Raw genomic sequence first — 23,937 nt, 5'->3', positions numbered from 1 at the left:
AAAGAACTAACTCATAGGATTACCTTTCAGTAATTTAAGTAAAAAATTACTGAGACACAAAATGTACTTTTCTACATACAGTGAACTTCTACTCACAAAAAGGCTACTCACAAAAGCCCACTGATTTCACAGTCAGTTGTGGAATTCACTGCCGCTGGTCATAATGATGGCCTCAAGCAGAAATGGCTTTAAAGGAGGATTCAACAGATTTATGGCTTTCAGCAACAGCTACTAGCCATGGTAACTAAAAGTACCCTCCACATTCAGAGGCAATAAACCTCTGACTATCCGGGCTTGCTTGATTGGCCACTATATGATGCAGGGTGCTGGGCTAGATGGATCGCTGGTTTGATTTAGCAAGGCTCTTCTTATATCCTACCACAGCAGTAAATCAACATATCCTATCCCAACTACACACTTCAGATCCCAGGCTTACTTCATCATTAAAAGCTACTGTCATCATTAAAAGCATGGAAGGTAGTCCAACTTCATGCTTCTTTATGTGAAATGTTCTCTGGACCTCTTCTGCAACAGTACCCTTCCTGCCCACACAAGATCATGTGTAATCACTACTGATAGCTCACAAAAAAACTATCCTCTAATGAAGGGAATGTTGACCCCCTACAGTCTCATAATATTAAAGGCTTTATGATGGATTTTATGGTTCATTGTTTTTAACATTCTATGCAGTATGTTTTTATAAATAGCTTTTGTTTTGAGAAAAACCAAAGCAGCATACAAGTTTTTAAAATAAATAAGTCTTTAATGATACTCCAAATGTACTTGAGGAAGGATAATTGTCTACCTTCTGGCTCCTGAACTGCTTTATTAGAATAGATAATAAGCTGAATCTGGAGAATCTACAACCCTTTCAAGGAATAAGCACCTTCAAGTGCTCATTCCTCCTCCAATGAGAACATACATGGAAACATAGTCTTAAGGATAAGCTTAAGCTCCAACAACTGTGGAGGCGGTACTCCTTCCTCCAGTCGCCCCAGGGCCTCTCCTGGTGGCGACCCTCCTCAGGGAATGGCAAGTAACAGCCGCGGTAACTCACTAGTAACTCCCTGGTAACTCCCGCACCAGTCCATGGGCCAGTCCTGTGAGGGCGAGGTCACACCTCAGCAGCTGCAGCTCTTCCCAGAGTGCGGCCACTGTGTTTCTTTCCGCACTCATGGTCTCTCTGCTCTCCTCCTCCATTTTGCAGACTCCTTTCCCCAGGAACAGACCTCTGGAGACATCCAGTCCAGTGGTGTTGCCTCCAACCAGTCGAGGAAACTGACATCCCATCTGTGAAGCGTAGGAGGGATGGATGCCCCCTCTTCTACCAATGCATACGTGCCTGACCCATGCAGGATCACGGGGAATTTCCATAAATCCTTGGGTATCGCTGGAGTTCCATTGCTACTCCTTCTGCCATGGCACAGGTAGGGGGATCTTTCTGGTTTCCAGGTTCCAAGGCAACTATGGGATTCTGGGCAAAATGTCAGGCCTGGCTAGGGGATTCTCTCAGACTCTCTACTTCATCCAACACAATGGTGAGTTAAAAGGGACTTTATTCAGATAAAACTCCCTAGAAGTGCACTGATACATAGAGATTGCCCAGAATGCTGAAGTACAGTTTCCCCCGAGAGGTTATACTCCAGTTCCCCTCCTCCAGTCCAAACAAGTCAGTTGATGTTAGTGAAAGTCCTGAAAAAGATGCCCAGTCAAAGTTCCCATGCCTGGTTCCCACACACTACAAGCTGCACTTGGTCCAAGAGAGACATCTATATCTTTAAGGAGACCAAAGAGGTCTCTTAGCAAAGCATAGCTTAGCAAAGCATAGGCATAGTGAAGGAAGCTACACTACAGGAAGAAAGCCCATCCCCCCCATAGACATGCATTCACGGTTATGGCAGGCTGGCTTGCCTGCCTGACACCTACCTGTTCAACTTCTATGCAGAGCATATCATAAAGAAAATTGGATTAGTTCTAGAAGAAGTGGGAGTAAAAATTGGCGGAAGGTATATTAACAATTTGAGATATGCAGATGACAGCATGTTACTGGCAGAAAATAGTGAGGACTTGAAGATTAAAGGAGATGAAGATTAATCTACTGATGAAGATTAAAGGAGAAAGTGCCAAAGCAGGATTCCATCTGAACATCAAGAAGACAAAAGTAATGACTACTGAGGAGTTACACAATTTTAAATTTGACAATGAGGAAATTGAAATTGTTCACGATTTTCTATTTCTTGGTTCAATCATCAACCAACAAGGAGACTGCAACAAAGAAATCAGAAGGAGATTGAGACTTGGAAGAGCAGCTGTGAGGGAGCTAGATAAATTCCTTAAAGATATAGATGTCTCTCTGGGACCAAGATCAAGATAATCCAAACCATGGTATTCCCCATTACGATGTATGGATATGAAAGTTGGACAGTGAACAAAGCTGACAGGAAGAAAATGGATTAATTTGAAATGTGGTGCTGGAGGAGAGTTTTGTGGATACCACGGGCAGCCAAAAAAACCAACAAGTGAGTACTAGATCAAATCAAGCCTGAATTCTCTCTAGAAGCTAAAATGATAAAACTTAAACTATCGTACTTTGGTCACAATATGAGAAGACAAGATTCTCTGGAAAAGTTAATAATGCTAGGAAAAGTAGAAGGCAGTAGGAAAAGAGGAAGACCTAAAATGAGATGGATTGACTCAATAAAAGAAGCGACGTCCACCGGTTTGCAGGATCTGAGCAAGCCTGTTAATGATAGGATGTTTTGGAGGTCTTTCATTCATAGGGTCGCCATAGGTCGGAGGCAACTTGATGGCACATAACACACACATATCCAATAGTCCATCTGCGGAACAGATTTTTATAAAGTACCCACAGAGGGAACTATTACAAAATTGTAATTTATTTAAAACATACCCACTTTCATTGCTGCTGTGATGGATAGCATGCTTTAAAAAGCCTGGAAGTGCTTTTCAAAGCATACACACAGCAGCACGACTATGAAGGGTTAATCCCTAACAGAATGAGAGAGCTGTAGTGACAGGCTACTCCAAGGCTTCGGATTGGGTAGCCTGGGCTGGAAAAAGGAAGGTCTTTTTTCAGTTCTAGCAAAAAGAGATCCAGTGTGAAAAAGCTGAGAGATAAGAGTCCTCATGAACAGCAGTTTTAACACCGGAGAACTGGGGAAGTTGGCAAGGTGGTTTGGGAAGTAGGTGGTGGTGGAAAAAAAACCTCAAGTCGGAGTTGACTTATGGCAACCCTTGATGGGGGTTTCATGGCAAAAGATTAATAGAGGTGGTTTGCCATTGCCTGCTTCTGCAAGCTTGGTCTTCACTGGAGGTCTCCCATCCAAATACTAACCCAGGCCAACCCTGCTTAGCTTCTGAAATCTGATGAGATTAAGCTCATCTGGGCTATGCAGGGCAGGAAGGAGGTCAGACTCCCAAAAGGGACAAAGAAAGGGATAGAACTTCTAAAGAGAGGGGATTTTCCCTGCCCAGTCAAACAGGGAGGTAACTCTGGAAAGTGAAGAGATCCCTGGTCAGGTGTAATTGAAAACTGCCTATGGAGACCTTCAGATTCAGTTAATGACTGAAGGAAAGCACTGGTATGTGAAGAGAGGGGGCTTGGGGTACTAGAAAGTGGGCACCAGCCTTCCTAATCCTAGAAGAGAAAGAATACTGAAAGAAAGTATACAAGAGTACTTGGACAAAAACAAGGGAACCAAAGCCTCAAAACATGTCTTAAGTAACAGTGAAGAGCATAAGAACTAAAGTCCTTGCAAGTTCTGATTATACCTCAATTTTATATATATATAAACTTTCAACCCGATTTCACCTGACATTTCCTTTCCAAATTAAATAAACTAGTTAGTAATTTTTGATTTTTAAAAAATGCCTATGGTGTCATTTCTGTGGTTTAAGAACAAGGGAACATCATAGCTGCATATAATGCACTTGTTCACACCAGTCAACAAAGTTGTTACTTCCTTGACATCAGTGTAATCAATATGCAAAACTCATAAAGTAGAATACAGTGCAGTAACCTGCACTGTAGGTTCTGAACAAGGAGATTAAACAGCTCACTCCTGGGTAGGTTTACAATGAACTCTGGATCAATAGCTAGTGCCATGCTGAGCTGTACCAACATACACTACATATGCTCTAAGACAGCATCTTCAAAAATAAAAAGAGGGAGGAGGAGAAGCAATTCCGCCTTTAACCTGTAGAAAGTTTAGATAAACTTGCCTTTGATAATCAACTGAACAAGCTGTACTTCAAGCATCAAGAGATGGCGTAGGGATATCTAGCAGGTGCCGCAGTTTATCACAAAACCGTCTAAAATAATTGGAAGTGACAACCAGCACTACCACAAATGATTTATTAGTCTTTCACTCAGCTTTTCAGCTTCCTCGGGGCCAGAATAAATAATTTACCAACTCTGTATCTTCCAATCATTAATTCTTCCTTGTGCTTCCAAACTACATTCGACTCTGCTGGGTTCAGTGGAATTAAAAAACAGAATATGAAGACACTTACCCCTCCCAAGTATAGTATTATCTAACTACAGATAAAGGTAAAAAAGTCAATTGAAACATATTCAATGTTATGAGACAATTAGAATATTGGGATAATACAAATATAGAGAATAAAAATGAGATCCAAAATTGAGATGAAGGGACAATAGCAAAAAGGATAGGGAATATTTTAAAACAATCCTTTTATTTCAGAGGTAATTGGCTAGCACCTTCCATTTTGACACATGGACATGCAATCAGTCTTAGTCCTAGATAGGCTCTTTTGTATGTGCATGGAATGGACAAACTAGACTTTGATGATTAATCTACAATTTCTAAAAAAATGAATCCTCCTGTTCTAAGCGAAAAAAACAGAATATTCTACCAAGAATAACTAGAGCTAAGAAGAAAGTACTGTACTGTGATTCCATTTAGAGCATGAGGTACCATATTTCCATTATGTAGCGAAAACACAAAGACTAAATCACACCCTAAATCCATTTTTGATGTAAGCTGGTTGCGTGTCTCATTAAATCAGCATCTATGATTAAAACAGAGATCATTTTGGGTACATAATGTATTGCATTGTTAAAGCAGCATCTGTTTATAGCACAGAATAACATATTTTTCAGATTTCGAAAAATAGTAAGTATAAAGAAGGAATCCAGACTTTGATTATGGGAAAACTATTTTCTGCTGCCACATGTACTAAAGGGGTTAATAACATTAATGCGCTAATATGTTGAATTCTTATAAAGAGCTTCAAGCTGATGGAAACCTTCAGAAAAAGAATTTCATGGTACTAACAGCTTCTTTTTAAGTCCTATGGGACTGATACAATTCAAACATTAAGTGCTTAGAAGAAAAGCTCTGTAAAGCTATGAAGGCTAATCAATAGGGCTTTCATCAAATGATAATATAGCCTAAAATGAAATAAATTATCCACAATAAAAATCCCCCTCCTTTTTTCTTCATCAATGTCAGTACATGAACGTATAGTATGGACTAAATAGAATCCATAAAACCTAACAATACAAACATCAAAAATATACTGGTTTTAAGCTGGAACACTTTTTGACATACTGTAAATCCTGTTTGGGTTAGCCTTTGGTGGAACAGGCTAAATTGAAGGAAATGTCGCAGAATAAATATTCTTGTCTCTTTTGCTCCCACTCCCACATAACATTACCTATCCAACATCTTCAGAATGACCCAGTCTATAATTAAATAGTTTAAAATTCCTGACATTCCATGACATTGTATGAAGACCAAATACCAGAACTACTGATGGAATATACAAATTAACATGTATAGTTCTTCCTGGTTTTGTTTCATAAGACTTTTATGGGATGGTGATGCCTGATTCTCTGTTGATTGTGTTTTGATTTTCCTTGAAACTATCTATAATTATCGAAGGCTTTCACGGCCGGAGAACGATGGCTGTTGTGGGTTTTCCGGGCTGTATTGCCGTGGTCTTGGCATTGTAGTTCCTGACGTTTCGCCGGCAGCTGTGGCTGGCATCTTCAGAGGTGTAGGACCAAAAGACAGAGATGTCTCAGTGTCACAGTGTCACTGTGACACTGAGACATCTCTGTCTTTTGGTGCTACACCTCTGAAGATGCCAGCCACAGCTGCCGGCGAAACGTCAGGAACTACAATGCCAAGACCACGGCAATACAGCCCGGAAAACCCACAACAACCATCTATCTATAATTAATTTCAGAATCTGTGCACACAGTTCCTTCAATTAATATTTTTTCTTTGCAACCAAACTCTACACACGTGCATACGTATTTTCAAAAATGCTAAAGGAGCTTAAATTTAAATGCAGTTTCCGATTTTAAAGAGGCAGCATTTAATGTACAACATTGTTCATGCATATAGCTTGCCTACATGAAAAAAATGAATGTCAGAAACAGAAAGCTTCCTGCTGGCAGGATCTGTACAGGTGAGGTGCTTGTTGCTTAATTCGATTGCATCCCCAAGGCATCCAAAGATGGGGGGAGTCTCTCAAACCAACTTCTGATGGCTGCATGGTCCCAGAGGGCCAGGGAGGGGAGTGAAACCCTCAGTGCTGTGGGTAACGTCTCTCTCTGCCCAAGATTGGTGTGGGTTAGGGAAATCAGGCATGGCCTGTGGCCACATTGAGTTTGGAGCCAGGTTGGGTTGTCCAACTGCTGGCAAACCAAATGGACAGCCTCTTTGGGAGCCCACAGAATGGGAGGAGTGAGTTGAATGTACAATTCACTCTAGTTTAAACCATGCATTTTTCTGGTGCCTTCACACTGGGGTATGGGGGCAAATGAAACAAAACAACAATATCAAAACAGCAGGCCTACTCTCACTGACACACAGGTTCCTAATCTAAAGTAGAGGCTCATCAGTAACAGTAGACCACCTAACAAAAATCATGGGTTTGGTCTTACTTAAAGTTCCAGTATACCAACTCTGTTTCAAATTTACTAGGTCACACTACCACAGCAACATCATCAATGTATTGCAGCCTTATTCATGTGCTCTTTCCCCAATGTGATGGTAATGTATCACCTACCAATAACACCCTTACACTGACTGGTATGTTTCACATATAGATGGGAGAATATCAGTGCTAGAACAATAGCACTTTCACAGAGATTACTCTTACAAGTGAGTTATTTTGTTCATATCTTATATATGTTCAGGCTCTGCATGAAAGTGTCAGACCTACTGCTTATCTCTACATCTCATGAACTTTGGGTACCACCATTTAAAACTCTTTTGCTTGTACCCTTGTATGCACATATATATCTGTCAATCGGAGATAATGATGGGATCTAGTTTCCAAACTTTTATGCTAGTATAAATCTGTCAGGTCACAAACTCTTTAATCCAATGTTGTTATTTTTTAGGCCATTTGGTTTTAGTGTCTCATTGAAAAAGAAAAAAAAATACTGCTCTTCCTTCTAAAAACAACAATAAGCTTTCATTAATCTCACACCTTCAATATCTTGCAAACACATACTAAAGGTTGGTCACAGGCAAACATGCTCAATTTATTTAAAAACTTACAATCAAAAATATTTTAAATCAAATGACAATCTTAAAAAGTTCATTAGCAATTGAAATGTTGATCCAGCTAAGTTTCTTAAACTGTGCCAAAAATTACTACATTTTATACAGATATTCAATTTAGAATATACATAAAAGGCACCGCACTGATATATTTTTTTAAAAAATCCAGCATAGATATTAAACTGCTGGCTTTTCTTTGTTGTTATTGCATCCAGTTCTATGATCCACTTGCAGAAAGTTCAATGAGATGCTTTGGAATCCTCATGGCAGTGAGCATCCCCTAAAGATGGTAATGTCAGATGGTATCAAATGTTTTTTGCATAGTCTATGAAGCACATGATCAATGAATGACTCAACTCCCTAAATTTTTCAATGATGTGACAGATGCTCATGATTTGATCATATGTGCTTGTCCCTTTCTGAAATGGTCAGGATGTGGTGGGATTTCTTCTACCATTTGCTTCATACAACGTTAGAGCCATTATGAAAATGGAAGTGACAGATGAGGTACATGAGACCCCTTGTCAAATAATACAGCCCACCCTACAGAAGAGAATACTGAGAACAAAGGAAAGAACAGATACAATGGAGTACTAAACTGCTAGAAGATCTCTTGGAAAATGCAATAAAAAGTATGTAAACTCTAAAACATAATTCACAGCACACACAGTTTTGCAGGATGAAATAATGTTCTGTAATTCACTAATATCCTTAGTATAGCAGGAACCCAAATGATTCAAGCATTTAATTAATATGTACTAAATCAGGTTTCTAAAAATTAACATGTATTTAATATACAAATTATGTATTTGCATTGTGAGCCAGTTTTCCATTGATTATTCCACGATCATAGACTCTAGATAAGGAAACTAGCACTTGTCGTTGGGAAACGGAGGCTTTATTATGAAAAACCTGTAACATCATGACCTAGTTTCATGTAGGAAGGGGGAAATAAACAAATTTGACAAGGAGAAACACACGTAGAAAGCGTAGGTGCTACTAGAAACTCCAGATTTCTTAAGGTAACAATAAAACATTGATGGGGAAAAAAAGCCAATTGCTTATTAAAGAAAGTGTTTTGATTGAAAGTATCTCCATGTTAGGGCCAACCTATATGTTATATGTGTAGCTTTGGATTTCTTTTTCCTAACAGGAGTTCAAACAGCTTTGAAGTAGAGCATAAAACTGACAGAGGGTAGGACTGCATAACTCTTCCTCTGGACCACCAGTCTGTTACAAATCAGACCCCCAAGTGGGTTCCCTAATCAGGGTGTTAACATTAATTACTGTATCTGATCTCCCATGGAAAGAAATGCAGGAGGAGGAGGAGTTCTTGGCTTGTTTACCGTTAATCATCTACACACAAGAGTGACACCAGAGCATTTTAACATGTTAATTTTTCTTAACAAAAATCAGTAGCAGTGCTGATAAGTAAGAGTACTGTATGTATGTGGGTTAGATAGATTGTGAGCTTGTTAATGTTTAAATGAAAAAAGTTAATTGCTTTAAAAGTTGCTTTCGAAAACAAAAAGTACATCCCTACTGTCAACTAATCATAATTGTGTTCTTCAAGTACCTGAAAGGTGCCACATGAAAGAAGGCTCTAAAAGGCCAGACTAAATCTCATGGCCTTATGGGGAGAAAAATAAAATCGTGAACAGTAGGAGAAACTTTCTAACTGCAAGAGCAAATCAACAAAGGAAGCAGCTACCCCCAGTTTTTTTTTAAATCTGCTGCCCAATTAATCAGGGGTGTCTTTGCTGTTGATCAATAGACTTTTTGTGTAAATGTTGCAGCCTTGGAGAGATTTCATGATCGTGAAAGCACCAAAGGGTGTGAGGAACAGACTACTTGCTGCAAAAGTGAACAAACCTCTTTCGAATCATTAAAGTATGCAAATGCTAAAAATAATGGCTACAATACTGGATATAGTATCTAGTTTTTATTATCTGTGATTTTTCACACAGTTATGTGCACATGAAGCCTCAATGATTTCAACACTATCTTTATTGCTTATGCAATAAAAATAATATATTCATAACTTCTCATTGAAAAAAATTATCTTGTAATACATTTGTATTTAGCCTTAAGGTTTTCAAAAGGTTTATCACATGCAAAGGATCACCTGTCCACCTCAGTCGCCTGCGCTATACTCACAAGTTCATATATCAGGACAATCTTCTCATGTTTATGGTGTTTCCTCTGGATTTGACATGTTTTGACAATATTCTTCTCCTGGGACTTTCATATCAATCAAGAACAAATGTTTACCCTTTTTAAAGCCAAAGAGTTAGATCTTACGTTTGTTACAAGCAATTATCAGAGAACTTTTCCACCACTATCATAACCTGCTCAGAAAAAAGCCATCTATTCTCTTTTTCAAATCACCGCTACAAACATGTTTCTTGGAGAGAAAAAAGTATTTTACGTTCCATTGGCTTTTGGGAATTGAACTTGGAATACCACAACCTGGAACAACTTCACCTTATTTCATTCGGATACATTAAATGCCTCTTTCAATTCTTAATGCCTTAACATTGACAAGAGTGAGCTAATATTTACTGATTAACAAACAATACTGTCTGGTATTTTTTTAAAAAATATGCAGATCTATTTTAACTTTCTATATACAAATCCTGTATCTGGAGGATATGCCAGGAAAACAATGGCAATACTATATTCAGCTGTAAAGTAATCATCTTGTTTTTCTGGCACATCCTTTGGTATTGTATATTTTAACCTTCACGTGTAGGATGAATAAAAACGGGGGGCAACAACCCTGCTAAAAGGGCCTTTGGACACTTACCGTGAAGGGTCCTTCTCCTCTGAGGTTAGGAGGACATCCTGGGTGTTTTCCCACCAACCTATCGGGGAGGCAGGAAGTTGAAAACTCTTCCTCTTCCTGTAGTGTATGGATGGGAACACCCCCTCAGGGCTCAGTTCGGGATGTTCCCCTCAGCAGTCCTTATCTAAACATAACTATCCTATAACAGTAACAGGAAAAACTTTTGGAAAGAATTGTTAGTCAACTTATCAACGAGAAAGATATAAGGTATCTATCACCCTATCCGAATCCTTGATCAAAGGGTGAAGCAAACAGAGAAAACGAAAGAGAAACTGGGACGAAGACCTTGGGAGGGCAGGATGTCCTCCTAACCTCAGAGGAGAAGGACCCTTCACGGTAAGTGTCCAAAGGCCCTTTCTCCCTCTGAGGCGGAGGACATCCTGGGTGCTCCCAAAGCAGTCCCGAAAGGTTCAGGGTGGGATGAGGTCTTCGTCTTCCATAACGTGTTGTAGCACTCTCCTGCCAAACGCCGCATCCGCCGACGCGTAGGTGTGAAGGCAGTAGTGCTTGATAAAGGTCGAAACGGAAGACCAGGTAGCCGCCTTACAGATGTCTTCCACTGAGGCATTCCTCCGTATGGCCGCATTAGTTGCTGCACTCCTAGCCGAATGGGCAGTAATTCCCTCTGGAATGTCCAATTTAAGGGCTTTGTATGCCTCTCTGATGCAGGCCTTGACGCTGTAAGCTATGGCCGACGAGGACAGACGTTGCCCCAATCTTGGTTTAGAAATGTTAATGAACAGAGAGTCCGTCTGTCGTATGGGCTCTGTCCTGATAATGTATGCTTTTAATGTTCTCCTGACATCTAGATTATGCCAGTCCTTTTCCTTTGGATGCCTTGGGTCTGGACAAAAGGATGGGAGGTTAATCTCCTGTTCTCGATGAAACTTTGAGAAGGCTTTGGGCAGAAAAGTTGGGTCAGTCCTTAAAACTACTTTATCTTTGTGGAAAATACACAAGTCCGGTCTGACTGAGAGTGCGCCTAGTTCGGAAACACGCCTTGCCGACGTGATTGCTACTAGGAAGATGGTCTTTAGTTTCAGCCATCTTAGAGAAATGTCTTTCACTGGCTCAAAGGGATGTTTGGTGAGCGCGGACAGAACAACATGAAGACGCCATGTTGGGAAACGATGAAGTGTGGGAGGACTCAATATCGTAGCACCCCGAAGGAACTGTCGTATATGGGGATGAGCTGCCATAGGTACCTTTCCCATTCTAGGAATGATGGTGCTGATAGCGGCTACCTGTTTCCTTAATGTAGCCGGTTTCAGGCCCCTATCAAGACCCTCCTGGAGGAAGCCCAAAATGACAGTAGTCGATGGACAAAGAGGATCTACCTTCTTGCGACGGCACCAGCGAACGTAGGCTTTCCAAGTGGAGTTGTATATTCTCTGAGTAGACTTCTTTCTTGAAGCTAGAATGGTGTCTACGACTTGTGAACTGTATCCCTCCTTTATGAGCGATCCCCGTTCAATCTCCACCCGGTCAAGGACCACCATTCTGGGTCCGGATGCCAGATTGGTCCCTGTAGAAGGAGATCTGGTCGCACTGGTAGATGGAATGGGGGATGGTCTGCAAGGTAAAGTAGCGTTGGGAACCACGGTCTCCTTGGCCAGTAGGGTGCCACCAGGATCACGGTGGCCTTTTGTTCCTGTATCTTTCGGAGCACTTTCGGGAGGAGTGGTAGAGGCGGGAAGGCATACAAAAGTCCTCTGGGCCAGTCTGATGTCAAAGAGTCCGTACCCTCCGCCTTGTGATGAAAGTATCTGGTGAAGTATCTTGAGGTCTGGTGATTTAGGGGCGATGCAAACAGATCCACTACCGGACTGCCCAAGCGAGCCGAGATGAGTCTGAACGTCTCCTTGTTGATCGACCATTCTCCCGGATGTAAGGTCTCCCGGCTCAACCAATCCGCCTGAACATTGCAAGAACCCTTTATGTGTTCCGCCCGTAGCGAACGGAGCTTGATTTCCGCCCAACTGATGATGCAGTTCGCTTCGTTCTGAAGCCGGGAGGATTTGGATCCTCCTTGCCTGTTGATATAAGTTTTGGCTGCCACATTGTCCGTACGTATGAGGACATGTGTCAGAGGTATCAGTTGGTTGAAATGTGTCAGAGCTAGAAATATAGCTCTCAGTTCTAGTACGTTGATTGGCAATGTCCGTTCTGTCTGAGACCAGACCCCTTGAACTGGAGTTTTGTCCATGGTCGCTCCCCAGCCCGTTAGGCTGGCATCCGTGAAGATTTGAGTGTATCGTGGAGTGAGGAAACTCTTGCCCTGTCGGAGGTTGTCCCGGCACGTCCACCATCTGAGGCTGTCTTTGACCCCGCGGGGAACCTGTACTTTGATTGCCTGTTTCTGAGCTATCTGAAACTGGTAAGGTCTCAGCAGAGCCTGCAGAGGTCTGGAGTGAAAACGACCCCAATAGATAGCTTCTGTGTTGGACACGAGGAGGCCCATTAGCTTGGTCAGTTCCATGAGAAGTGATCGTTGTTGTTTGATGACAGTCGATGCTAGGTGTTTGGTCTTTATTATCTTCTCCTCGGGAAGGGTGAAAGTGCCCTCTCGAGTGTCTATAATCAGACCTAGATGTTCTAGTCTCTGGGATGGTTGCAGATGACACTTGTTCCTGTTGACCAGGAATCCATGACTCTCTAGGAACTGAATCACCGTCTGAGTGTCCCTGAAGGAGGTGGCTTTGGACCCCGATCTGATGAGGATGTCCTCGAGGTACGGATGTAATTGTAGGCCCCTCTCCCGCAGTCTGACAACCGGCACGATGAGTAGTTTCGTGAAGACACGCGGAGCCGTTGCCAGGCCGAAGGGCATTGCCCGAAACTGAAAGTGTAGGTTTCCGATGCAGAACCTGAGGAATCGTCGATGGGGCAGGGCTATCGGAACATGTAGATATGCTTCCGTCAGGTCTATTGATGTCATATAGTCCCCCTGACGTAAAGCCTCTGCGATGGACCTCAGTGTCTCCATCCTGAAGTGTCGGAGTTTTATGAACCGATTCACGTATTTCAGATCTAGAATCGACCTCCAATCGCCATTCCTCTTCGGGACGGTGAAGAAAATTGAGTAAACCCCTGTTCCTCTTTCGTGTTGAGGAACTGGTTCTATAGCTCTGATGTTGATGAGATGTTGAATAGCTTTGATCGTAATTGCGCGTCTGTTTGGGTCTCTTTTGAGAGGAGAGACCAGAAACCTTTCCGGTGGGTGAGAGGCAAATTCTATTAAGTAGCCAGATGAGACGATCTCCAAAGCCCAGGCATCCGCTTGGGAATCCAGCCAGGCCTGGCGGAAAAGAAGCAGTCTCCCCCCCACCGGAATGTCCTTCGAGTCAGGGCTTCTGTCCTTTATCCTCCACGTCTGGTCTATAGTTGCGGCCTCCTAGTTGTTTGTGTGGTCTGTTTCCGAAATTCCCCTTGCGGGATTGAGGTCTCTGTAGGTTCCAGGGTCGCTTTGTGTCCTGTCTAGGCCTAGGAAGAGTGTGATTCGTTCTGAAGGTTTGGAACTGGAAGGATCGCCGGTCGTTCCTTCTCAGGGACCTGGGCAAGGCCCTCTTTTTGTCTTTTGTTTCCACCAGGATCTTATCTAGGTGGTCTCCAAATAGCTTTTTTCCTTGGTAGGGGTAGGACGTCAGGATCACTTTTGACTGGATATCCGCTGGCCATGCTCTGATCCACAGAAGGCGTCGTGCGACCGTGGTGGAAGCCATCGCCCGAGAGCAGAAGGATAAGGCGTCTAAGGTGGCATCCGCTGTAAAAGCGCTGGCCTTTAGTATCCTATTGGCCCCTTCTAACAGCCGTTTGTTATTTTCTGGCAAAAGTTCAATCACTCTTCTGACCCATACGACTGAGGCCCTGGCCACCGTAGATGCGATGGCTGAAGCTTTGATAGCCAAGGCTGTCGCCTCATGCACCCTCTTTAATGCTGTCTCTCCCTTCTTATCTATGCTGTCCTTGATCACTCCTTGGCCGTCCTCAGAGAGCAGACCTTGTGACTGTATGGCCGCCACTGGTGCGTCTATGGCTGGCACCTGCAAGAGTTCGTCAGCAAAGTTAGGGAGAGAATACAGTTTCTTAATAGCATTAGGGACGTGCTTGCACCTGGCTGGTGTAGCCCACTCTGCCTTGAGTTGGCGCTCATAATATTCGGGGAAGGGGAATACCTTAGCCTTCTCTTCTGATCTGGGAAAGAACTCTTTATTTCCCTGAGGTCTGGATTTGGGAGCCCCTGCTGATGGTTGCTCCTCCTCCCCCCGCTTAGATTCTTGTAAATCTAACGCTGCCAAAGTTTTACTCAGAAGATATTGGTAATCTTCTGCATGGAAAAGTCTGTTAGACTGGTCATGGCCTGGGGACTCGACTTCCTCTTCTTCATCGGGAAGGAATTCCCCCGGGTCAGAGTCCTCACTGGGTGAGGGTTCCTCTTCCAGCCACCCAGTTGCCCTGCCTACAGATCTACTGGGAAGGGTCTTCTTTGCTGCCTTAGTAGGCCAGGGCCCATTGTAGCACTGTCTCTCCTGTGGATCCTTAGAAGCCTGGGAGCTGTGGGCCTGTGGAGGTGGAACTGGGTTGGCTTTACACAGGGCTAGGATTTCTTCTCTCATTGTTTGCCGCATAAAAGACACAAATTCTGGAGGCATTGCACGGTGGGCACCACTTACGTGACTCTCTAGGCCCAGAGAGTTAACTCCGTGCTGAGCCGCCCCTTGTTCCTGCGGCAAATCTCCCGCCGGGAGATTGGGAAGCGCGTCTTTCCGGTTTGGCGGGAAAAGGCTCTTCGCGCCCGCTGTTGCCGCCAAAATGGAGTCCCGTCCTTCTGCGCTGCACTCGGCCGGCCGGCTGTGGCGCGCTGGACTCCTAGGCTCCCTCTGTGGCAGACGGGGCCGTTTTCTAGAGGGCTGATGGACGTCCTCTCCGTCGCTGGCCGTCTTCTCGCCGGGGAGCCGCGTAGCCATGGAAGACACGCCGGCGCCGGCTGGGTCCGTTCCCGCTATCGGTAAGACAGCTCCTTGGGAACGGCCCGCCCTCTCCATAAAGCTGTCTTCTGAATCTGAAGAGTCCACCGAAGCCATCCTGCCTTCTTTCTTTTCCTCAGCAAAGGGGAGGGAATGAAAGGAAGGGACAAGGCAAGAAGGCACAGCTAGAGTAAAGAAAGTAAGAGGTAAGAGGTAAGAAGCAAGAGGTTAGAGAGGAAGAGTAGTGTAGGAAGATGATTATTTGGAAGAAAGGCAGTGGAGCAAGCCTAAAGAGAACTGCTCTCCCCGGAGGCAGGAAAAGAACTGAGCCCTGAGGGGGTGTTCCCATCCATACACTACAGGAAGAGGAAGAGTTTTCAACTTCCTGCCTCCCCGATAGGTTGGTGGGAAAACACCCAGGATGTCCTCCGCCTCAGAGGGAGAAGACAACTGGCCCATTAGGAAAATAAAGACAAATTTCGGCACAGCAAGAAGTAGTGTTATCTTGTGCCAAACGCACTTTCTTATCCACAAAGCAAATGACTGAGATTAGGGATGCTGCCAAGCTACATGTTAACCAAAGGCTGGCTGTAGATTTGCAGTTCTGCTTGTGACAGAACCACACTGAAAGAGAAATAACAACTCTTTGGAAATACACTGGAAACACCCAAGGCCACTCTACACAACTGCACAGGGCTTACGCAGTAACGTAGTTCGGACACCAGCCATCGTTGTAGGTTTAGGTGAATGCACTATACAGTCTTGAAAGTTATCTTCCTCTACCCTGCTTCTCTTCAACCTCTTCTGCTTTTTGACAGGGTGTTTCCCAGTGCTTATCCCAGGTTCCTTGAATAGTCTCTAATATAATTTCTAGGCAGATGACGTTCAGCTCTCCTATTCTAGGTTCTTCTTTTTATTCCTCAACATATATTTTCAACAGTTTTTTTCTGTTATTTACAGGTAGAACTTGCCACGGTTTTTTAAGAACTAAACTCCAAAAAAATGGAACTTGATGCCTCTTTTAGCTTTATATCATGTATAATATTGCAGCCTCTCAATATTACAATCTGTTTTAATTACTTAATCTGTTCCACTCATCATTACGATTGCTACTGCTCTTTTCTATATTGGCACACTCACCTATTCTACCATCTTAAATGAATTTATTCCTGGATCCTTTTAGAATACTGGCAACTGTCCTTTGCCTATGGCTAAAGGACTGGGGGTTAGAGATAGGACCATCAGCAAGCTGAAACCCACAGTCTATTCACTTGGTCATTCTGTTCTCACCAGGAATGGGAGACTGTCCAGATACAATCTCTCACTTCATGCTAGGGCAGTCACCTAGAGGAAGAGAATCCAACATCCACATTTCCTTTAGCATTGCCAGTGCCAACAGCATTAAAAGACAAGGGTTTACTGAGAGAATATCCTCTTGAAAGAATGAGATATATTACATAATCAAATTGTAGTGACCTTTCACTTGACCAGATATGAACATTCTTCAGTGCCTCCTGTTTTAAAGAGACTGAATGTCCTCATTAGCATTTCTTCCAGTTTAGGAACGTAGATGAGACTTTTTTTCTTTGGAAGAAGAGTTCCGTTTTACAGCCACATGTGCAGATCATGGTCCACTACATGTGCAACAATCCAGAACTTTTTTCTTTTACAACCAATTTTGCTGAATCTTTCACATACCAATGTGTACAATTATTAGCTACTCATCTCTCTCTCTCTCCCTCTCCATGTATGCTTTTATACCATTTTCTTTCATGACCCAAAAGCACATTCCCTAGCAGTATCCTTTCTCGTTTGGTGTCCAAGCACTGGATTGTTTTTACCAGTTTCCTCTCTCCATTACAGCATTTGAAGGTGAAAAACATCTTTTTACTTTGTCATAATCAAATATCTTTCTTTTCTCTCCTCTCCCCATTCCTTGAACAATCAATCTTAAGGACCATAAGTCACTGGGACAAAAGTAAATCCCATGTTATTCAAGGAGGGTTACACACAGGAGAGTATCTTTAGGACCGCAACCTTAAAAAGTATTAAGGCAAACGTCTAAGCAACTAAACTAAGTAGAACACATATGATTGCTCCACATTTTTTTCTGTGCAGAACACAAAACAAATGGGGAAGGGAGAGTAACCTCAGAAGCATTAAAGAATTAAAGCATGCCACTATGAGAATGAAATTAATTTTTGCAGTTCATCCCATTTCTAATATAGTTCATAAAAAAGACATGCACTATATATGAAACTTTTCAAAGACAACTAGGTCAGGACAAGAAAGAAACAGGAAAATCACCTTATGTAGTGATGGCTTCAATATTAACTAAATTTCAAGAATAAACTATTTTTCAAACCATTGAGATAAAAGCTATCATTGTCTCAAGATTACCAGAGTAACAGCTAAAATAAGAGTAGTATTAAATAATATCACCTTCTACAAAGATTACTTACTAAACCAACAGGAGAACAAAAACAAACATATCTGGATTTCTGGGACTGAGTGACAGAAAGCACTCATGCAGCAGCCACTTAAAATGGACAGACTTTTAAAAAGCAGCAACACAGAGAAAATGGTAGAAGCAAAACAATAAAGATCAGACTGCACTGATGAAATGGGGAGTAATTTTTTTAAATTATTTTTTATTTTATTGTGGAAAAGTTTAAAAAATAGTACAGAAAAAAGAAAAACTGTCCTATTCTTGTTCTTCTTCTTCCTCTTCCGATCAGAAGGGGAAATGGGCAGTAATTTGGGGGCAAATCCTTCAAGCTGTTATTAAATCTGGTTTCAGGATTTGGTTACAAAACTGATTTGCCCAGATTACAGTTAGTTATATTTTAGGCCTATCCACATGAGCAACCTTTACAGATTCCACCCAGGTATCTACAGATACTAGCAAAACATTACATAAAAATATTAATTTTATAACTGATGAATATTTCACGAGACCCAACACAATATTTTAGTAGTTTCAGGAAAAAATCAAAGCTAAGAGATACAAACGTCTCATAAGAAACTACAGACCTACCAAACACTGACAGACTAAAAAATTTTATTAAACAAACATGCAGATGCTTGCTCCTCTTTCAGAGTTGGTAAATAGTATCTTTTTGGGTTCCTGAACTGTAAAGCACTGCAGTTTTCAAAATTACAGTTTACATTTAAACCATAAGAAATAAAACACACATGTAAGTAACTTATGAGAAAGAACGACCATTGTCCAGTTCTCGGCTCAAGTTCTTTTCTCCCAAGATATGCTTCATTATTGTGCAGTTACTCAATCCTTCTGTGCCCCGGTTGCCACAATGGAGCTGAGGAAGCTTCTGCAGCTCTTTGGTGTGTTGTACAAATAATTTTGAAAGGTACATGAATACAATAAAATATTTATTACAGAACACACAAATCCCAAAAAGTAAAAATGTAAGATCATTTCTAGTGTTTGAAAGTATACCTTTAACTAATAATATCAGGAAAAAAAACTTCTAGGACACAGAATGGTCCTGGCTAGAAAAATGCAAGGCTGGTTCCAGATAAACAGCATGGTGTGTATATGTGTTTTCTTTCCCCTGCTGGAGTCTCTTCATTGGCCACCCCAACATGCTGCTTAAACCAAGGATGAATTTAGTTACACACCGCTTCAATTTGTGGAAAGCAACAATGCTGTTCTGAAAATATATCTTGTGTGCAGTGTATACCCACCCAGTAGATTGGCAGCTCAATCCTAAGGAGGGGGGAGTGCATAGGGAAAGAACTGAGGCTTGCGCGGGCATAAATGGCTCTTACGTCGACGTAAACCCCTCTCCGCTGGCACCCGCCCAAGGCGCATTACTGCAGACAGGTTGCCGCCGGCGGGCACACTTGGCAGCCAGGTGGAGGTGCAAGTATGGTGCAAGTCCCCACACCAGCGTAGAAGGGAGTGGGGGGCAGGGCGGGGCACGAGTCAGTCTGCTTCCAAAGTTATTCTAGGCCCAGGAACGCCCCCTGCAGCGGCGAAACGCCCCCTGCAGCGGCGGAAAGCACGAAAAAAGCAGGCGTAACCCATAAGTGCCCATAGAATGGGGAAAACTCGCACTCCTCTCCCGGCACCCAGCCTTACCCCCTGCAGCCCAACAGAGCATAGGATGGGAACTACCACAGGGGCCAATCCACGTGTGCTTCCAGGGTGGGCGAGCCCCCCTCCCCGCACTCAATCACCTGCTCACACACCCTACAAAATGTCAGGCTGCGCTGCTCGTGACCTCAGGTAGGTGAGCACACAGTCGAAGGCTCTGCCCATCTGCCTACTGCCATGGGGACTTTGTGCATGAGGCGGGAGAGTGCACTAGAGGGGACTTAGCGGGAAAACTGGGAGAACTTTGCACTCGATCAAGGGAAGAAGGGCAAAGTCCAGAATGTCTGGCTAATGAACAATAACCACTCAAGTCTTCTTGCAGGTTATCTGACTGAAGTTTCAGCTCAGTAAGGAGCGAGGGAGCACGTACAGGTAAGAAGGAGATGGGCAGCAGCTAACCCGGATTGCTGATTTGTGCCGGCTGCCCCATCACCTGAACTCGCCTGACCACTAGCCTCTTCAGGTGAGGCTTGGTGGGGGAGGGGATGGTGGCGGCAGCCCCTGCCTGCCCCAGAGGCAGTTGCCCAGAAAACAACTCTTGACTGGGTGTTTGTAACTACCTGTTGACTTTCTCCCTTAAAATCACCCCAAGGCAGAGTGCTTCCTCGCCAGAGGGTCATGCATCATCTGGTCGCTAGCTGCACCTGTGGGGTTGCTGCTGCTGCTCTCTACTATGTGCATATTCCCAGATGTTCGAGTGTGAGCTTGGCCTCGGCCATGGACCTGGCTGGGTTACTTGCAGCATGTGTGTCTATTTCCCTTTCAGGTACATTGTGACTCGTCCGGGAGATGACAGAGCATGTCTGCTTCAACGCCCCCCCCCCCCATAATCCTCCGCGTACCATTCAGATTCAGCCCAGGGAGCAGTTTCCCAAGGCAATCCGCATCTCAGCCTCGCCCCTGGGAGTGCAGAACTTGGGCTGTGCAAACTGCCTTGGCTCCCTTTCCAGCCGAGGGACACTGGCACTTTTTCCAGTTTAATAAAACATTTTGAAAAACAACAAACTGCTGTGTTTGCATGCTTGCCTAACATTGCCAGTAGCCAGCCCCTCAACTTCCTGTCAGAATGTCCTCTCACACATCCCTGCAAACGTTTCAAGTGGCGCCCCGTCCAGCCCCCCTGCCCCCCTTCCTCTCCTCAATGTAACTTCAGGCAATGGGGTAGGAATTGAAGTGTGGCCCATGAATGTCTGTGGGGAGGGGGGCACTGAGGACTTTCATTCTCTGATAGTCTGAGCTGCTGACATCTGATAAGCCAGGAAGGTGGTTGCTGCATGTGGGAAGTTGCTGCCAGGGGATGGGGGGTGTAGTTACTGGGCATCCCCCTCCTTTTCACCATTTGCGGAAGCAGGGATGGACTTGGGAAATCTAGCATGGGGAGGGGCTGTCAGTCCACATTTTGCACCGTAGAGATGCAGTGATGTGTTCAAGTGGCACCACTGCAAGTTTGTGGGCACTTTTCATTCTTCTCACTTCCAATCGGCCTTCTGGTCTCCCACGTAGTTTCCAATAGGCATTCCTGTCACTCATTGAAGGACTCGCCTCCATCCCACCTGCCTCTCTGGAACCTGGGGACTAATTAGGGTTGCCAGTCTCTAGGTGGTAGCTGGAGATCTCCCAGAATTACAACTGATCTCCAGGCAACAGAGGTCAGTTCCCTACTATCTGGCCCTACTTTTCAGGGAGGGGCACCTGTTTCTTGTGGTGGCGGCGGTGGGGGTGATTTGCTGGTGTGCTGAGCTGCAGCCACCAGCCAAGCCTTCATCAGAAATGGGGCCTGGATGGACAAGAGGGTAGGTGACCAATCCACACCTTCAGTGTTACCTTTCCCCCCTCTCCCCAGCAGGGATGTCTGCACCCTGATGAGGGGGTGTTGGTGAGCAGCGGGGATTGCGCCCTCCCCACTGGCTGCACCTCTGCTTGCCCCTCGCCCACCTGTGCAGCCATTGGCTGGTGTAGGCAGGGTTGTCAGGGGAACAGCGGGCAAGTGCTCTTGGCTGCAGCTGTGCCTCGCCTCACTGAGCTCGGCTGCTGCAGGACTCTCCGGCAAAAGTCCATAGGGAGGAGTGGGGTGACACCGCATTTACGTCCATGCATGAGCAACGGCGCTGTCTCATGGCTTAGGATTGAGCTGTTAGTCTGTAATTAACAGTATAATCCTAAAAAGAGCTACTCCAGTGTAAGCCCACTGATTGAGTAACTGTTTAGGATTGCACTGTAAGTGCTAAAATATTAATTGTAACATTAGTTTCAAAATGTTTACATCTAGGACTCAAAATTCAAGTGCCATTAACCAAAAAAGTATGTTCAGTATGTTTTTTCATACACAGTAGATGGTCCAAGTAGCTATTTTCATAAATCAACTGGCAAATGGATGAAGTGTAAAAGAATCTTCTTGTTTAATGTGACCTTTGCTAGTGCTTTCATTTATCATAATTATAAAGTAGGTGCAGTCCAGGCCAATGCACAAGCTGCCTTATACTGCTCTGTAACTATCCTAATCTGTAGTTCAGGAAATGTTTTATCATATTACAAGCAAATGGCAATATAATATCATTTAGTATCAATGCTTTACAGGCCAATAATTTTCTACACTGTACAAAGAAACTGTATTTTTGGCTTAAAATTATAAGGTTAACATGAAATGAATCTGGACAGAGAAGCTGTACATTAATATGCTGGGACCTGAATTATAGATCAGAAATGGTAGCATTTCTAAACAGTGTAAAGGATCTGACCATTATAAATATATGTTATAAAAATCACTACTATGGCAAAATAATGGAAAATACAACAAAGGTCCAAAAAAGTCGTATCAGTATAGTTTATATAACTTTGCCGAAGATTTAAGAAGCCATCATTATCTAAAACTTTTCATCTAATGTAGTAAAAAGAGAAGCCATTGATACATACTGTACACAAGTTTTTATCCATGTATATAAATCAAAGGAAACAGCTTCCTTTAAGGCAAGCATATGAAGATACTAAAGCAAGATACCAATTAAATATTCATACATTCAATATTTCAAAATAAGGAATTTGGATATGCACATGCATAATTTAAGTTCTATAGTGAAACCTATCTACAGAGGCCATTTCTACTGTATTTCAACAGCATCCCAACTTGAAATGTACAATGCATCCTTTCCCATGCCGTGTTAAAACTTTAAAGTATACAGTAATTCATTTCAAGCACTAAACACAGAATAAAGGCCATGCTGTGCACACGGCACATTTATAGGAAAACTACAGCTTTGCCTTCATCATTATAGTACTCATTGCATAAAGATGATGCCACACTGCCCTACAAAGAAAAACTAGATTAGAAAATAAGCAGACTTACTAAATCAAAAACGTAAATTAAAAGTGAATTTTAAAACACTTATAGCTGCTGAAGTTACACAAGTAATATGAACACACAAACATATACATTTGTGTATATGCAACCCGTTCCACTCACCATTACTTTTTGTTCATAGTTAAGATGAGATGTTCGTTTGCTTTGGTTAAAACCTGCACATGTGTAACATTGGCAGGATTAATTTAACTATAACAAAACTGCATTTTCTTCCTGAAAGGTATTTTCCCACCATTTCTCTCTTCTTCAATAGGCAGTCAATTCAGAGTACCTTAGGGTCAACACTAGAAATAACAGAAGGAAATTTATGATCAGATCTCCTTTTTTATTGCTAATAGCAGCTACAGGTTAGGAAATCAAATCAGATCTAGATTGTAATCTTTCCCCTTGAAGCAAATAATTGGGGGTAATCTGATTTAAATTGAGGAATGCGGTAGAAGAATATAACCCTCTCCGTCTTTAGCACCATAGTTAATCTTTTCAAACCACAAGTTGTTGTTTTTTCTCCTTTCACTCCTGTAGCAAAGATCACCTCAACTTCCTAAACACTATGCTTTTGACTACAGTTTTTCTTTCATCACCCTCATTTTTCCTTCACTGTGTCGAAGTTTACCCATCCCAATATACCATTACATTCCTTTCTTCCACTCCACTTTACACTTGCTTTATGTACATTAACACAGTCCCTCAGGAACACTATGCATGTCCCTGAAACACTTCTTCAATCTATGAATGAGGACCGACCTGTAAGTAGGCAGTCCAATACACTGCTAATAAACATGGGGACACTGCCACTACTGTACATTTGCCTGATGTGTAGCTATGCATTACTATGGTTGTGGCACACCCAGATGGGAACGTCATATGAACTGCATGTAGATGTTGACACTACGTAGGCTGCATGTAGGTGCTGGCAATATTATTTTGTCACTACCTGGATTCAAAATGTAAGTACAAGTCGTCTATATCCTACCCTCTGCACACAGAGGCTAGGTTGTGCTTGAAAATAAGAAAATTGTGGGGTAGGGATCAGAGCCAGTGTGGTGTAGTGACCAGAATGACGGACTAGGATCTAGGAGACCCAG

The 23,937-nt window shown here is 43.0% G+C and overlaps 1 protein-coding gene across 6 annotated transcripts in view; it reads right to left on the bottom strand.

Moving 5' to 3' along the window:
- TBC1D5 (TBC1 domain family member 5) overlaps window positions 1-23,937 on the bottom strand; it is a 452,638-nt gene that overhangs the window by 393,468 nt on the left and 35,233 nt on the right. For 5 of the 6 annotated variants that reach the window (XM_054991058.1, XM_054991057.1, XM_054991065.1 and 2 more), the window contains exon 3: window positions 22,955-23,136. The exons of the other annotated variant lie outside the window; for it this stretch is intronic. The gene's annotated coding sequence lies outside the window, so the exon portion shown is untranslated. The remainder of the gene's footprint in view (window positions 1-22,954; window positions 23,137-23,937) is intronic. 6 annotated transcript variants of the gene reach the window in all.

Source organism: Eublepharis macularius, chromosome 11, assembly GCF_028583425.1.
Source record: "Eublepharis macularius isolate TG4126 chromosome 11, MPM_Emac_v1.0, whole genome shotgun sequence".
Taxonomy (NCBI): domain Eukaryota; kingdom Metazoa; phylum Chordata; class Lepidosauria; order Squamata; family Eublepharidae; genus Eublepharis; species Eublepharis macularius.
The sequence above is the reverse complement of the archived record's forward strand: the minus strand, read 5'-3'. Positions and strand labels throughout refer to the sequence as shown.